The sequence below is a fragment of the Leopardus geoffroyi genome, chromosome A3, assembly GCF_018350155.1.
Source record: "Leopardus geoffroyi isolate Oge1 chromosome A3, O.geoffroyi_Oge1_pat1.0, whole genome shotgun sequence".
NCBI lineage: Eukaryota > Metazoa > Chordata > Mammalia > Carnivora > Felidae > Leopardus > Leopardus geoffroyi.
Window position 1 is genome coordinate 69,895,406 of NC_059336.1, and position 18,332 is coordinate 69,913,737.

At 38.3% G+C, this 18,332-nt stretch overlaps 1 protein-coding gene and 1 long non-coding RNA gene across 28 annotated transcripts in view; one reads left to right on the forward strand and one right to left on the reverse strand.

The window, feature by feature from the left end:
* Positions 1-18,332, reverse strand: part of NRXN1 (neurexin 1) — a 1,133,918-nt gene that overhangs the window by 880,954 nt on the left and 234,632 nt on the right. The window lies entirely within an intron of this gene.
* On the forward strand, positions 150-2,734 carry LOC123580774. The gene is made up of 2 exons (XR_006703450.1): positions 150-1,603; positions 2,458-2,734. It is a non-coding gene; the product is annotated as an uncharacterized LOC123580774 (long non-coding RNA).

Here is an 18,332-nt window from a genome sequence, read left to right on the forward strand (position 1 = left end):
ATGAAAAAGCACAGCAATTTGAAATCACTAAGATTTTAAAATTTTTTTACAGCTAATTTATTTTGAGAGAGGGGAGTGAGGGGCAGAGAAAGGGAGAGAGGGAATCCTAGGCAGGCTCTGCGCTGTCAGCACAGAGCCTGATGTGGGGCTCAAACCCACAAACCATGAGATCATGACCTGAGCTGAAACCAAGAGTCAGATGCTTAACAGACTGAGCCACCCAGATGTCCCATAAGTACTAAGATTTAAAGCATGGGGCAAGTTTTGGTAGGGAATAAGACTTGAGATAGGTTATGATAAAGAGATCATGGAAGACCATATGTGTTACTTCAAAGTTTGAAATTTAACATGTAAGTAATGAGGGATCATGGAAAGGCTTTAGGGCTGGGTGTGGCAAAATAATACTTGTTTTTAGGCAGGTTTATGAAGGATGAATAGAGTTAAGGTCATGCGCAGGGAACACATTAGGAGGTTCATGGAATAGGTCCAAAAGATATGAGGAGGGCGTTGGCAAGGGCTATAGTAATAGTGAGGGCAGGATGGCCCATCATGGGAACCCTATACATACTGAGATCCTCTCTCCTGGGACACATGAAAAGGTATCTATCAGAGAGTGTTAAGGACCAAACTGTGTCCCTCACAAATGCGTATGTTGAAGCCCTAACCTCTGATGTGACTATCTTTGGAGAAAGGGTTCTTAAGGGGTAATTAAGTTTAAATGAGTTCATAAGGAGGGGGTAATTTAAACACTGGTGTTCTTATAAGAGGAGGAAACAGCATTGCAGAGTTCACTGTACCCCCTCCTTTTTTCCCCCTTATTCTCTCCCTTCCTCCCTCTGCATATACGCAGAGGAAAGACCATGTGAGAACACAGCAAGATGGCTTGTTTTTGAGTCAGGAAAAGAAGTCTCAACAGAAACTAACCCTGATGGATGCCATGACCTCGGACTTCCTTCCTCCAGAACTGTGATAAAATCGATTCTGTTGTTTAAGGCACCTAGTCTGTCGTATTTTGTTATAGACAACAAACTGATACAGAAGGTTTTTTGGCAGATGTGAGAACTAAAAAAAATAATGCAGAAAGAAGACAGTAAGAAAAAGTAATGAGGTAAATAAAAAAATGCAGAAAGAAGACAGTAAGAAAAAGTAACTAGGTAAACAAAGTCCTGAACAAGCAGAAACTGGGAGGCACAAAGGCAGGGGTAGAGGAAGCTTTCATTTGTTAGCTTCATAGCATGAAATAGAGGAGATGCGGGAGTTCCTTGTGTAAGAGAGTTCTAGCACAAAGAGTGACAGACATTTGTTTTTGAGACTATTCTAGAGTTGTGATTGGATCAGCGGCACTGTTGCCCACCTACTATTGTATCCTGAAATCTGTTTTTATCCCAGAAGCTGTGTCACATCCAAGGCTATTTCTTGTGTGACTTGATTCCAGGTATGGTGTAAGAGCTATGCCCCTGCCTTCCTCTGGCCTCAGCTGGAGCAGGCCTTTTCGCCTGCACGCTGAAAGTGCCAAAAAAAGCGTGGGAGGAAGAGGAGATGTCAGGATGAGCAGAATGGAAATAACGACTACAGACTGACTCAAGGAATCTTGGGATGTGATGTGAGTATTCCAAATGTTGTTGTAAAAAATATAAACTTTTAATGTTAGCAACCCAGTTTATAATATTAAAAAAAAAAAACACTTACGCACATTATGAGGGTCATCTATGTAACACAGAAAGTGTGGCATAAGGCTGGCTCTCAACAAAGAGGGGCTCTTTAAAAATGGCACTACAAAATCTGTTTTTATTCACCTCTATAACAAATTGGCTCAGTTTAAATGCCAGGCTATAAAAGGCTTCATCCGCATTCTCAATACCTACCGATTTCGAGAAAAGAAATGAAGAAAAGCTCGGAGTGCACTTTTTTTCAGTGCCTGCCAACATGGTGCCTGGGTTTTCAGACGGAATTTCATAAATGGAACAAATGAAGAATAATGATCTTCCCTTTACCTCTGTGCCATTATAGCCCCATCAAGCTGAAGACAAGTAAGATTATAGGATTTAGACAGTCCTTGTAGAGGAATTGGCAACTAGATTATTCTTCTGCCTGCTTAAAAATAGTTTCAATTTTGATCTGAGGTATATGAGTGTGTGTGTGTGTGTGTGTGTGAGAGAGAGAGAGAGAGAGAGAGAGAGAGAATGAGAGACTGAGACAGAATTTCTGTGGCAGATTCCATCCTTTTGTCTTCCACATTAATTCATTCCACCTGTGCTTTTAACATCCAGATGCTATCATATTTTAATTATACTGATTAATGCCTACGTAAGAATTACAAATGGTAAACCAATCTTCCCTCAAATTAGGCAAGTCAATTTGCTTAAAGGCAGAACAGTGAAATAGGACACCAGGCTAAAATCATATGAAAGATGGAAATGTCTTCATTTGTTTTTGTTTGTGTGCTTTTAATTAAAGGTGACAGAATGGCCTTCGCCACCAGTGCAGCAAGCATGATGTGCAAAGATGAATGGATTTGCAGCTGTAGGCAGTGTTGCGGTTTTAACATTATTACTCTCACCATTGGGAAAACATCTGTGGGAAATAAGAAGAGAGGATAGTTATCTTAATAAAACTGAGAAGAGATCTTGAAAGAAACGCTGCTGTATCCATCTTTGGAGGGCTTTGTGAAGAGAACCATCATGTTTCAATCATTTTGACCATATATTCCAATAAAACTCTGAAATATCTCTTAGAGTGTCCAATTGTCTCTCCTGAGGATCTCCAGTGCACTTCTTTAGGAAAATACAAAGTAAGAAAACAAAAATCCTCTACCCTCATTTAACAAGAATTTAAAGTAAAATAATTTTCTCCCTTACCACACTATGACTTAAGCGCATTTGTGGTGCATTTGTGGTGCAGAGGGATGAGGAGGACCTTTGGCCCCGGTGAATTGCTTTGAAACATTCTGAGCCCGTGATTCTCAGTTCTGTCATCTAAGAATGGAGATCCCGTCACTGCTCAGGGGTGTCACAGGATTAATTGGCATAATGCAGATGAAAGTGCCTTGAACATTTCTGTATACTAATCTAGTCTGAATTTGTAAAGATAAAGATCCCAGAACGTTTTGTGCTCCAAAATATGAGGAAGTAAATATAACTTTTTCATTTGGGTTATTTTATCTTATCTGCACCATTGCCTTCCTCACTCTTTTTACACACTATTTGCCAAGAGCTTTCCATTTAGAGTGCATCAATGTCATAGAACAATTGCATACAAAACATGTTTATTTCAGTTGGATGTTAGTGGATAAGGACAAGGTCATCGTTATGGGGTAACTTTTATAATATCACAGGGTCTTCTTTCCAAGATATCTACTACTGACAAAGTATGTATGGGTGTGTGTGTGTGTGTGTGTGTGTGTTTACAGGGTTGGGTGGGGGGAGAGAGAAAGAGAGAGCACAAGCACATGAGAACAAGGGCACGCACAGTTGACAATGGCTCCTCAAATCAAAATCTGAGAATAAGATAGAAATGTAAACATAACAGGGATGGTAAGCAAGGTAGTTACCCATTGTGTAGCTAATAGGCATCCTATCTATAAGGAGATTACCATGTACAAGGATAAAATAGATGAGTAAACTCAGCAATTACCATATAATTACTATAATAATGGTAATTAAGGGCTTGAGAGGTCATGGGAAGTTTTTCAAAAAAAGGTGCTACATAAAAGATAAGTCCGTGATGGATAATAGGGAGATGAAAAGGTACAGGGAATGGAGCAGTATGAATTCAGGGTGGGGAATGGGATGGAGGAGAAAAATAATTTTACAGACAAGGGGATAGATTCTGTAAGGCCTGTGGGTTGAAAATATTTTTTTTTAAAGAAATTCCATACATTCTAGAATGGCTGAAGTTTTAAATCATAATTTTACATCTTTTATACATTTTCATATTTTCCTATACAAGCACAGAGACACATCTTTCTATACCTACTGCTTGGACCCCAAAACCAAATTCCTGGCTGCCACCCCCTCCACGTACAAGCAACAAGAAAAGGCAAATACAACACGGCTACAGCATCTAAAAGGCTTCTTACTATTAAATGCAACCATGAAATGATAGGGTTTAACAAAGAATCATTGAAGTTTCATCTTGCAAGCACAATGCAAATTTAAATAGATTCCAGCTCCATTCAATCTCAGCTACAGGGCAATCACAACTGTAACTAACTCCTACGTCTTTCATCTTTTGACAATGAAATTAAAATATTGCTTCATGCTACAGGAGGAGAGAATGATCTAAAATAAATAATCCCAAAGTTGAAATAAAACTGAAAATAACAGCAGTGCCTTTCTGAGACAGTGGGCGGCAACTGTAATGAATGGAAGCTTTGCATATAAATAAACACATTGATTTTGAAGGAATATGGGAAGAAGATCAAGGTAAACTACGGACAGCAGATAGTTCAGAATCAAAGCCACAGCCAACCAATTTAGGTAAAAAGAACTAATTATTTTCTTAAAGAATTGGTACATAGGGAAAGTACTAAAGAAAACTGCCATTCACCTGAGATACCCATTTACAGAATAAAGTAATCAAACCTGGGCATTACTACAAATGGTGAGATTAAGAAGGATCATTTTAGAACATTACATTTCATCTGCTCCTAGTTTGGTTGGACAGAATCCCCCTGAGTCCTAGGTTTTCCAAATTATGTTCCTTAAAAAAGAATGAATAGCTTTACAAGTCTAGGCAGGATAAGTCCTTTTTCAGCCTATTGTTACCTGTGTCTGTGCTACTTACTGGTAATGACTTGGCCTCTTCTTATGTGAACTTGGCCCTTTGGTTTTTCCCGTCAGGTTGGCCTAGAAGCCTCCACCAAAGAACTGGATTACCTGTTATTAACATTATTTGCTCCTCATCATGCTCAGACAGAAATCAGGCCTACCTGTCCCAAATCTTCCTAATTGTGAAACATTCCCCGTTCAGTTCTTACCCACTCTGCTCATCCTCTCTTGGGAATATAATCTCAACCCACAGAAATCTGCTGATATCTGGAATTGGCAGCTGCTTTAGTAACTCCGTAGAGATGATGATCTCTTATATCACTTGAAGTTTGCCTCCCCATTGGCATTTTCTCTCTGGATTTGGATCCCCCAAACATCCCACTTCCTGGCCACTCATTCTCCTCTACACAAAAATAGAAACAAAACATTAGAGAAATGTCATTTCAAGGAGTTGCTATATTATCCACTAAGAAAAATGACTCCATTGTTCTTTGGGAGCAAACTTCTTGGATAAAATACACACTAGTTCCTGATTTTTGAGCTTCCCTGTTTTGGGTATTCTTTCTTTTTTTTTTTTTTTTTTTTTAATTTTTTTTTTCAACGTTTATTTATTTTTTTTGGGACAGAGAGAGACAGAGCATGAACAGGGGAGGGGCAGAGAGAGAGGGAGACACAGAATCAGAAACAGGCTCCAGGCTCTGAGCCATCAGCCCAGAGCCTGACGCGGGGCTCGAACTCATGGACCGCGAGATCGTGACCTGGCTGAAGTCGGACACTTAACCGACTGCGCCACCCAGGCGCCCCGGGTATTCTTTCTAAAAAAGATACAAACTTAACAGATAAAAAAAGAAAAACAGTAACTGAAACTAGATTTACATTGCTACTTCGTTCAGTAGTAAATGCAACCAAAATGGGTTAAAACAAAAACAAAAACAATTCTCAACAGTGAGGCATGTACTAAGAGCAAAAGCTTTGAAAGCTAGGTTTTGCAGTTCACAGCTAAATGTGGATATAAATGCTTTACTAACAGTGGAATCAGAAATTGGAGAAATTCCTTTGTGGGGTAGAAACAGTCAAAATATTAGAGCATATTCCAAACTTTTTGCTATGAAAAATCCTAGCTTTGCCTGTACAGCTCTTCTCCATGCAGGAAAGACGTGGTCTTCCGTCCCAGGGAGAATAATGGCCAGGCTTCTCAACTCTCATAACAGAATGTCAACAGCACCATCTGCTCATCTGGCTTCCAAAGGATGCATATGGATTCATCTTCTCGCCCAGATTCTCCTCTCGCTTTGGGGCTTTTCCCTTCCGCTTGGTCCTCGGTGTGCACTCCTAAGTTTGCCAAATGCATACTGGAGGCCACTGAAGACTCTTTGCTGAAGAACAGCTCAGTAATGAATTGAATCCTTATCTATTCAGAAGGTTTTCTTTAAAAAAAATTCTCTACAGTATATACAACTTGCACAGCCCCAATTGTACTCCTCAGGCTGCAGTAATTTAGAAGTTATTCCAAAATTAAGACCTCTGTTAATAAATACTGTCTGCTTAAAAATAAGAATTATACCCTTTACACCAAACTGCAATTTCCATGTGTCTTTAGATTTGCTTGTATTAACTGTAAAAGAAGGATCAGGGTCTCATTTGTCATTCAGAACCACAAAGAAACCTCTAGAAGCAAACATTTCTGTTGTTTCTGTCCCACATAGGTTTAAAATGTGCTCTGTGCTGACAGCTCAGAGTCTGGAGTCTCCTTCAGATTCTGTGTCTCTCTTTCTGCCCCTCCGCTGTTTGTGCTCTCTCTCTCTCTCTCTCAAAAATAAACATTAAACAAACAAACAAATAAATAACATGTGCTCTGAAAACACAGTCCTGTCACAACTGAGATGTGGGTGGGCATTATGAATAATTAAATGGAAGTGTAGAAAGCACTACACAACTTGGGGGGGATGTTGCGAAAGTACTAGTATCTGGTAGATAGATACTGGGATATTGCTAAACACCCTACAACACATGGGACCATCCCTACAACAAAGAATTAACCATCCCAGGATGTTAATAGTGCCAAGGTTGTGAAACCTTGGAGTAAAGCAAAAACTAGAATTTAATCTTGTTTGTTTCTTTGTTTTGTGTGGTTATAGGCACTTTTCAGGTTTCTTTGATACATCTGACTCAGTCTAACTAGAAACTTCACGAGTGACCTTGTTACAAGGGACATCATTTGTCAGCATCAAATTCACAATACTCTTTCTTATTTAAAGTCTACCATTAGTTTTTCTCCCCAAAAGGCTTCTACAATTTAACAGTCAGGACATGTTATGGCTGTGAAATAGATGTCCCTATCATCCTGCTTTAGATGGGAAAAGAAACATTCTGCAGTGTTTATAAGTCATAAAGAATTCTAAATATCTCCCACTCAACGCATTCAGACAAAATGATGGTATAATTTCTGTTCTGGGTGGCACTCTTTCATACCATTATGTGTCTTGTGAACCAACCGTAGGTAATGCACTATCTTCCTTTAATCAAATCTGCATTGTAATTTCTATAAAAAAAATCAATTAAACACAAGAAGCAATTACTTATTTTTTATCACAGCATAATTTACTTTCCCAGAACAGCAGCATGAAAATGTGAGGAAAGATATCATCTATGTCAGTGTATTTAAATAAAGAATGCATATTTTTAAAAGAAATGGAAAAGAAGCACTGCCAAATGTGCAATATATTACCTACACATAATTCCCCATCTACATCAACTTTATGGATGGGTAATGTGGCTTAATAGCAAAAAACCAGGATTTTTTTTGAGAAACTTTTTCTTTATATTCTACATTATGCCTGAAAACCTTTTTCAGATTCTTACAGTGATATAATTAGGCAATAATTGGCTCATCAACCTCACCCAGTTTTATGAATGATCCACTTAGATGTCAAATAAACCCTGTAAAATAATTTCTTCAAAAGCTCACAAATGCATCCTTATTTATATTTCCAAACCTATCTCTTATTATTATCTTCAAAGAATTGTATTAACTATTTGCTTAGTTTGGATTTATGTTAATTTACAGGACTAACTCTGTCCTTCCAAATGGGACCTCTAGTCTATTTTCAAATTCATTCTACACTGTGGATCTGTGGTTCCCAAACTTCAGCCAGCATCAGAGTCACTCAGAGGTCTTATTTAAACATGTGTGAGGTGCTCCAAAATTTGCAGTTCTCACAGGGTCTCTCTCAAGTGGTGCTGATACTACTGGTCTGGGGACCACACTTTGAAGAAGTCAATTTTTGTCATGACACAGTGATCTAGATTTGCTCTTATCCACTGTGTTAGAGGCATTAGTTTATTGCTCTCTTCTACTTTTATGCTAACAGCCTCTTTCCTCATTAGGAAACTTAGAGCAATCCTCTTCCATATGCATGATTACATTTGATTCTTCTCTTCCTTTGCCTGCCTTCCTTCCTTCCCTTCTTCCTTCCTTCCTTTTTCCCTTCCCTCATTCCCTCCCCCTTCCCTCCCTCCCCCTCCTCCTGCTCCTCCCCTTCACTCTCTCTCTTTCCCCTGTATGATTTTATGTGTTTGCTTACACTATTTCCTCTACCATTCTATAACCATGATCTCTTTGAATTCCACATTCACCTTGGCCATGAAACTATCTCTGACTCACTTGACCTATTAAAAAAATCTTTCCTCCATATTGAACCACTCAATATTTTTGTACTCACTTTTAAGACATTCCTTTGTACTCCTTGCTACATTACTTAATAAATCATAGCCTTTGTGTATGCCTATGATTGATATATGGCCCTAATCACATTTATTATATACATAGTTCCTTATTCATGACAATGCCTGCTGGGATGATTGGCTCAAAATCAGTGTGTAATAAACGTAGTTAGCACAATTATTAGAGTGAGTCAGGGGCTACAAAACAAAGCAGTATTCTATCACTAAACAACCAAAAGTTCAAAAGATATCTAATTAGCACTACAACCAAAGCCACCAGCCAAGTCTGGATGAAATCAGCTCTAAAATATGCTGCTTTAGTTTTCTCAGTAACTGCTGATATTATCCTATCAACGAAGAACTATATGGAAGAAATGTTAAATGAACTTGGTCTGTTGTTAGGCTGACTGAATGACACCCAACAGGGATTTTAGAAACCATTTTAAGTATGTTTAAACTCTCTTAAAATGACCACTGTTGATAGAGGAAAGAGAACTTCCTAAAATTAATTTGCATGCTTCTTTAATAGCCTGGTTTTCCCTAACCCATAAATGAGAAATCTCTTAACTATCCTGTCTTATTTGCTGTGTCACTCAGTTCTGAACATAAGCAATTTTGGAATAAAGACCTTCTGACCACATAGATGATGTATCATAGATAGTAGAAGACCAGGGGAGGTCTTGAAAAGGTGATCAAAGTTTTCTTAGTGTGTGTGTGTGTGTGTGTGTGTGTGTGTGTGTGTGTGTGTGGGTGTGTGTGGGTGTGGGTGTGGGTGTGGGTGTGTGTGCGTGTGTCTAAGATCTAGATGGCTAATAGAAGATTATCTGAGGCCTATATGAAAATTTCACACTTTCTCAGTACTTATTAAAAAGTTTGGCTTTGTCCAAGTGACTCCACACAAATAAAATAACAAAGGAACTCTCTGAGCGTTAAAGGAATTCCTGTGAAGGTTCCAAGGCATTTATATTTAAAATTTGCTGATCAGGGGTGTCTAGAAAAGACAAAACTATGGAGACCCTTAAAAGATCAGTGGTTGCCAGTTGTCATGGGATAGGGAGTGATGAATAGGGAGAACACAGAATTTTTAGGGCAATGAAACTACTCTGTATGATACAATAATGGTAGATTTTACATGTCAATATACATTTGTCTAAACTCAGAGAACCTAACAGTTGGAGTGAACCATAAAGTGAACTATGGACTTTGACTGACAATAATGTGTCGAAGTGTGCTCATCAATTATAGTAAATGTAGCCCTCTGGTGGGGATGTTGGTGATGGGAGAGGATATACATGTGTGGGGCAGGGGGTATGTGGTAAATCTCTGTACATTTTTCTCAATTATTTTGTGAACCTAAAACTGTTCTAAAAAATAAGGTCTATTCAAAAATATCCTTGTTAGGTAAAGATATAGGATCTGTGTGTCTAATAGTAAAGTTTAAATGGCAGTTCTAAACTCTAAGGCTAAAACACTGTATGCTATCACATTAGAACTTTGACCCAAACTCCATTACCTGTCTTTTAAAAACAAAAACAAACTTGAATTACATTGAATGATTTCACAGAAAAACAAGTTCATGTTATATAATGGTCTTATTCTTAAAAATTTGTATGTGATTCTAATTTTCGTAGTTTTTATTTTTGCATTTTCATAATTTCAAGACTGGGTTTGGTGTAATGGAAACAAGGGAGGGCTAAGATTTGATAAAACAATGAATCTTTCTAAAGACAAATAATTCTTGACATAGCTTTTGATTTTTTTGATGTTTATTTATTTTTGAGAGAGATAGTGCAAGGTGGGGGAGGGGCAGAGAGAGAGGGAGACAGAATCCAAGCAGTCTCCAGGATCCCAGCTGTCAGCACAGAACCTGACATGGGGCTCAGCCTCATGACCTGTGAGAACATGACCTGAGCCAAAGTCAGACATTTAACTGACTGAGCCACCCAGGTGCCGCAACATAAGTTTTCAAGAAGTATATTTTTGTTCTTGTATCGTTATCTTAAAATGAAATCAGGGGCGCCTGGGTGGCTCAGTCGGTTAAGCGTCCGACTTCAGCTCAGGTCACGATCTCGCGGTCCGCGAGTTCGAGCCCCGCGTCAGGCTCTGGGCTGATGGCTCAGAGCCTGGAGCCTGCTTCCGATTCTGGGTCTCCCTCTCTCTCTGCCCCTCCCCCATTCATAGTCTGTCTCTCTCTGTCTCAAAAATAAATAAACGTTAAAAAAAATTAAAAAAAAATGAAATCAAACTGGATTGGCACCTTGGTTGTCATGTGGACCCTCAAAAGCAGAGATAGCCACAGGTTTTTACGTTCTTCTTTAAAAAATGTTCATTTATTTATTTTGAGAGAGAGAGAAAGAGCATGTACAGGGGAGGGGCAGACAGAGAGAGGGAAGGAAAGAAAATACCAAACAGGCTCAGCACTGGCAGGACAGAGCCTAATGCAGGGCTTGATCTCACAAACCATGAGATCATGACCTGAGCTGAAATCAAGAGTCAGATGCTCAACTGACTGGGCCACCCAGATGTTCCAAAGGTATCTAAATTCTAATGTCACCATTACCATGTCACCAACCTATAACAAGAATGCTACAAACTTTGCCATCTTTGAGATTTTGATAATTTCATGTTTATGTGTAGAAAAGAACCACGCCCAACAAAAGAAAATAATATACTGCTTCAGATTCTGTGTCTCCCTCTCTGCTCCTCCCCTGCTCATGCTCTGTCTCTCTGTCAAAAATAAAATACACATTAAAAAAAGGGGGGCGCCTGGGTGGCTCAGTCGGTTGAGCGTCCAACTTTGGCTCAGGTAATGATCCCGTGGTCTGTGAGTTCGAGCCCCGTGTCGGGCTCTGTGCTAACAGCTTGGAGCCTGGAGCCTGCTTCAGATTGTGTGTCTCACTCTCTCTCTGCCCCTCCCCACTCATGCTCTGTCTCATTCTCTGTCAAAAATAAATAAACATTAAAAAAAAAGAAAACAATATACAATACAGAGGTATAAGGTCTTCTTGATCACCAGTTTTTGGTTAGGCTGAGTCCCCTCACAAATGTGTGTGTGTGTGTAATTTTTTTGAAGTCATAACCCTAAGTACCTGAGAATGTGACCTTGTTTGAAAAAGGCAGTCAAGTTAAAATGAGGTCATTAGAGGGGCGCCTGGGTGGCTCAGTCAGTTAAGCGGCCGACTTCGGCTCAGGTCATGATCTCGTGGTCCATGAGTTCAAGCCCCGCGTCGGGCTCTGTGCTGACAGCTCAGAGCCTGCAGCCTGTTTCAGATTCTTTGTCTCCCTCTCTCTGATCCTCCCCCGTTCATGCTCTGTCTCTCTCTGTCTCAAAAATAAATAAATGTTAAAAAAAAAGAATTAAAAAAAAATGAGGTCATTAGAGTGGGCCCTAATCTAATACGACTGTTTCTCTAAAAAAATAAAAATTAAAAAAAAAAAGAAGGTATTTGGACAGAAAGCACACATGGAGGGAAGGCAATGTGAAGAAACACAATGAGAAGGTCATGTGAAAAATGAGGATCAGAGAGACACATCTACATGCCAAGGAACACAAAGAGTGCCTGCAAACAAGCAGATGCTAAGAAGAGGAAAGCAAGGATGCCCCTCCAGGTTTCAGAGGAAGCATCGCCCTGCCAGCACACTGATTTCAAATTTCTACTCTCCATAACTGTGAGATAATAAGCAATTCTGTTGTTTAAGCCACCCAGTTTGGGGTACTGTGTTAAGGCTACCCTAGGAAACAAATATGCCATTTTTTCCCCAATATTTTCCAGTGGCAAAATCTCAACAGCACTAATAATGAATAGCCTACTTTTCTGCTTACTCGTCTTGTAAAATCTAACAGGGACTCATTTCCTCTGATTTGATTACATTTACATACAATTTTAATTAAAGAACTACTAGTAGATGTTTCAAGTACAGGAAAAATACACTTAATGAAAAGATGCTCAACGATGATGATTTGACAAGTCTTTTTGTCAGAAAACTTCATGGACATACTTAGTTTTCTGTTCTGATATCACAGAAGGAAGTGAGGGAGATACTCATTCAAACCCCAATTCATCAATTGAGTAATAAGTAGGAATTTATAGATACTACCCCATAATCTTCTCAGAAAATCTATTTATTGATCATTTATATATAAATAGTAATTTTTATCCCTTAGCATAATCAATATATAATTTGTGCAATTACTCATTGTGCAATATTTTCTAAGATGGTTTCAATGCTGAGAATTTCTCTGGAGTTCTCCCCCTTGGCAGACAAAATGAATTTTTGGAAGATTTTCAAAATAATATATCCTTGCAAATGGGAATGGTAAGCTTAATAGAGCATGTTGTTTGAGGTCAGTATTGCTGAATGCTACTATCCGCATCATCTTCAGATGCATAAAGTCATGAGGGATGCTTACACAGATCATAAGTGGAATGCTGGCATAGCTAAGCAATTTCTTTTCCATCCTTTAACACTTTGCTTTCAAAAACAACATGTACTCAACATATTTCTTTATTCTCTTGATAATAACCAAGGGTTTTGATATTTTTGCTATTTTTTGGGGCTTTTGGATTGAGCCTTTGACACATGAACATATTCTATACCATTCTAACAAACCTCAAAGGCTTTATTGCACTTCCCTTTAAATTCTCTCTGGGTTGACATTTAGAGTATAATCCATTAACAGAGTTCCTGCAATTCCACAGTGGAAAATGGAAAAGTAAATATCACTGTGATTCTTTTACTGAGATGTTTTCCTATTTTTCCCCTTTCAAACAGTAAGTCCAGATCTATAGATGAAATAAGTCTTTTAGACATGATTATCAATTATAAAAATATTGAGGTGTCAGGTTTTTAAAATTGGATCAATTGTGAGCATCGTTAAGATTATCTTGGGATGCCTGGGTGGTTCAGTTGGTTAAATCTCTGACTTAGCTCTGGTCACCATCTCATGGTTTGTGAGTTCGAGCCCTGCGTTGGGCTCTGTGCTGACAGTTCAAAGCACGGAGCCTGCTTCAGATTCTATGTCTCCCTGTCTCTCTCTGTACCACCCACACTCACGCTCTCTCTCTCTCTCTCTCAAATAAAATAAACGTTAAAAAACTTTAAAAAATATATTCTCTAGCTCACCTAGGTGAGCCACAGGATCTACAGACATTTAATAGGTAAAGATGAGCTTATACTAACAAAAGCTGCCATTTATTAAATTTTTTTCACGTGCAAAAAATATTATCTGATGCTTTGCAGGCATTACCCTGTCTAAACCTCTGTTTTTGTTATTGTTGTTGTTGTTTTAAGTAGGCTTTACACCCATTGGGGGATTGAACTCACCACCCTGACTAAGCCAGCCAGACAACCCCTAACCCTCTTTAAAAGCCTATTAAGGGGCGCCTGGGTGGCGCAGTCGGTTGGGCGTCCGACTTCAGCCAGGTCACGATCTCGCGGTCCGTGGGTTCGAGCCCCGCGTCGGGCTCTGGGCTGATGGCTCAGAGCCTGGAGCCTGTTTCCGATTCTGTGTCTCCCTCTCTCTCTGCCCCTCCCCCGTTCATGCTCTGTCTCTCTCTGTCCCAAAAATAAATAAACGTTGAAAAGAAAAAAATTTTTTTAAAAGCCTATTAAGTGTGTCATTTTTCCAATTTTACATGTGACGGATGTTATCCCTACTGCCATACAGGAAATACATGTTACAGGCATAATTTTAAGTGTAGTCTCTCAGATTCCAGAGTCTGGATCTTTTTCCAACGTGTCACCTTGATTCCTACACTGGCATTTTTGACTCATGCCATAAAGTCAGCACATCCTCTTTGACACTGTGAACACAGTGAATACTGCCTACTTTGAACAAAAATAAGAAGAAGTAAAAAGTACAAGACCACTTCAGACAAAGTGAGGAATACCTGTTTTTTTTTTTTTTTTTTTGCTATTGTTGCAGCTTCTCTTCCTAATTCTCCCCCTCTCTACCAATCCCCATCTTCCCTCCAAATAAAAAACATTTGCTTCCATCATCAGAGATCTGGGGGATGTTCTCTTCCCATTTAATTATAAAAACTGTTTCTCTATCTCCAACTGGTCCCCATTCCCAATAAAAACTTTGATATCACCAATGTTACTGGATGACTGTGAATCTGTGACTTGAAGTCTCTCTTTGTCTTTTAGGGCCAGGATGTACATGTTAGAAGAAGCAGTGCAATATAAATGAGGGCAGGTTTGGAGCCAGACTCCTGGGATTTGGATCTCCATTCTGCCTCCCTTTCGCAGTGTCACTTAGCTAACCACTAAGCCAGTTTGTGTTTCAAGTTTACCATTTGTAAAGTAGGGACTATCTGAAAGGCTTCTTGTGAGAATGAGATAATATATATGAAATGTATAGAATAATACTTGGCACAAAGTTGTAATTATTATCTAAATGTACCTCTCACTAATTAAAAAAAAAATAACTAACATATGTCTTCTACCAAAAGAACTGCATAAAATACCATGTAGAGGGGTAAAAACAGTTATTTGCGGGAGGGATTTTATTGAAAGCGTATCATATGAACATGTTAGACATACAGAGTCACCTCTACGAAGAAGTAAAATGGAAAAGAAGGCAAGTAATCTAAAATGTTCAATTTTAACATTAACATATTTTCCATTTTCATTTTGAATTAATGGTGTTGAATGGGGAAACAGAGGAAACAGAGGAAAACTGAAAGAAACTTTAAAAATGTGCTTGGTTAAAAACAGAAATATTCATTCGCTAAAGTCCATAAGAGTCTGGCTTTTGTGCCTTAGAATCTCTTGATATCTGTCATGATTTATTTTGTTGGTTACTTTCATGAGATCATTCCAGTCTCTTCCTTATTCTCTAGGCTTTTAAAAGTTGCATGAGAATATATTATTTTCACTTAGAGGCCATAGCTATCTACATTTTTTTCTGTCCTTCAAGCTGTATTATTTTCCAGCCATATTTACCACGTAACTACATAAAATTGACTTTTATAATTTGTCCAATAATGGGCAATATAAAGATGTGTTTGAGTGAAGGACCCAATTCATTTCATTGCACGTTAAAAATCACACTGCCAGCTATAAATAATCTGAATCCACTATAAAAATGTACCTTTTAAAATATAACAGCAGGCATACCTTCCCACCCCCCCCCCCCCAATTTGCTATAGGCAGGACTTCAAATTATGTCTGAAGAAATGATGATCAACCTTATTATCATGGGAGAAAAACATTTACTGTATATCAGCTTGAGTTGGAAAAATTACAATTAAGAAACTGTTTTGTCAACTAATGATGGTTTTCACTCTTTGCAAATCAATTCTTTACAATTTAAGATATATAATCTTGTATGTAATCATTTTGGTAGGAAACCTCACTATAACATATACTTTCACCCTATTATTAAACATAAAATGACAAAATGCATATAGATATATAGATACAGATATATATAGACACTTGCTATTGTTGTTTCACTCCAGATCTGTTCAAGTGTTTTAGTTTCACATAAGCTGGACTCTTCCATTCTGCTTAAGGAGTATATAGCTGTAATAGAGCACCCGTGTAGCTCAGTTGGTTAAGCGTCCGACTTCGGCTCAGGTCATGGTCTCTCATTTCGTGAGTTTGAGACCTGCATCAGGCTCTGTGCTCACAGCTCAGAGCCTGGAGCCTGCTTCAGATTCTGTGCCTTCCTCTCTCTGTGCCCCTCCCCTGCTCACGCTCTCTCTGTCTCTCTCTCTCAAAAATACACATTAAAAAAAAAAGGAATATGTGGCTAGAAGAAACAGAATGACAGATGTATGACTTAGCTGAATGCCTTTCTCAGTAACTTCCTTTAGGAATATTTCCAAAATGAGCACGTTAAAAAAAAAAAAAAAAAGAAAGAAAGAAAGAAAGAAAGAAAGAAAGAAAGAAAGAAAGAAAGAAAGAAAAGGAATACATTTTAGCGTATCAATATGTCTCTTCATGATAAGGTGCTTCCCCCTCTAACTCTAAGGTGGTTTCCCTTCCTTCTATTCTGCCTCTCTCTTTCATTAAGCCATCTCTGAATAGTCATGCCTAAAGTGATATGTGCTTTCTATTCTACCTACACTCAGAAATATATGATATGAGACTTTAATATAATCTGTTATATTTTTATCTCATTGTTGATAAGCATTATCCTTGTTGTTAGTTCCTTAAAATTAGCTACTTTGTGCTGCAGTTTAGTTTATGTCACATAGTATTTAGTCCAGTGAAAAAAATATGGTTGAAATTAAAAACATAAATTGTGGCTAATTCATTCTGCTGGTAGGTGGAATTATGAGAATAGCATACAGTCCTGAAAGCCTAGAAATTTGTAAAAGCTGTGGTATCCTTGAATGTTCCAGAAAAGTGAATGGATTAAGGGCTGGTACCTCTTGAGGTCTCTGGCTCAGGTTGAAATATATTATTATTTCCTTCTCTCTCTGTCTTCCTCCCTCTCCCTTTTTCTTCTTATACTTCTCTCTCAGATATGAAGGAGGAGAAGATATAAAATTATAAGAAAACTTTGCTTATTACCATGGCTTTGGAGAAATCTTAACTACATTAATGGGGATTATAATCAGGGATGAGTCAGTGAAAGGTTCCGACCTTAGTATAGCTGAGGGAGGACCCCTGGAAGACCAGATGACTGATGACAAGAATAGGGTTCCTACCCTGTTGATGACCTTCCAAGGGTTCTATGCCCACCCCTAAAAGGTATTATATCTATAAAAACTTGTATGAATACTGAAAGTACATGAAGGGATGGTAGTGGCACATGAGGTAAACTCTTAGCTCCCCTAGCAGAGGAGGTAAGCATAAATATGCTTTAAATTCTGTTACATTTCAAGCTTGCAAAGAGGGCCCTCCACTGAGGGCTGAATTTCTTTCCTTGGTCCAGCTCTACTAATACAAATCTAACCTAACACTGATTCTGCTTGTCTTGGCCTTGTACTACTACCTTTATTGATTCTTGACATCAACACTTATACTTGACTGCAAGTAGGGATTATGCCAGGCACAGAAAACCCAAATGTTTACAAAGACCAAGGAGGAAATGTAAATAGATAAAGATGTTTGTGTGCAAGGAATAAAACACCATCAAACCAAAAACTAAGCAAGTGCATGCACATTCTAAATATAGGGTTTTCAAACTTACTGCATTGGGAAAATACTTATCAGGCTCTCTGAAAATTCCATTTTGGTGAAATAAACTAGTACTTAAACTACATTTCAGGAGTGCTGAGATGAAAACTTTCAGATCAATTTATTCAGATTTCCACAGATAACTAAAATATCTGGTTATAATATTTTAGACAACCGATTAGCTTAGTGAATCCAAACCTCCTGACCATCAATGCACTGAATCTCATAAATTGAGGTAACAAGCTTTAAGGAGCTTCTGCAGAAGATGACAAATAATCAAATTTTGTCACTCACTCCAAGTAAACAATACTTTTTTGATTCCTGCAATTTCCTAATGAATATATGGTAAACTTTTTGGAAAAGGCCATTTCTAAGAGAAAGTTTTGAGAAAATACACAGTACTTTTAACCTGTTCAAATTTCTTAAATAGGTTTGTAGGACGCTATATGCAGTGTATAGATCGAGAGGCAATTGAAAGGGGCTCCCTCTATGGAAGAGAATAAGAATTTGTTTAAAATTCATTAATAACCAGGGATTTTGCCAAGTTACTGAAGTAAGTCTAGCTTTCTGATAATATAGGTCCTCAAAGGAATCTTAAGCATGACCATAGCAACTTCTCCCAAGAACAAATCAAGATACTTGATGACCTCTGTCTGAAGCTCCCTCAAAGCCAAATGGCCAAATATTTTTAGATTACTCTCCCAA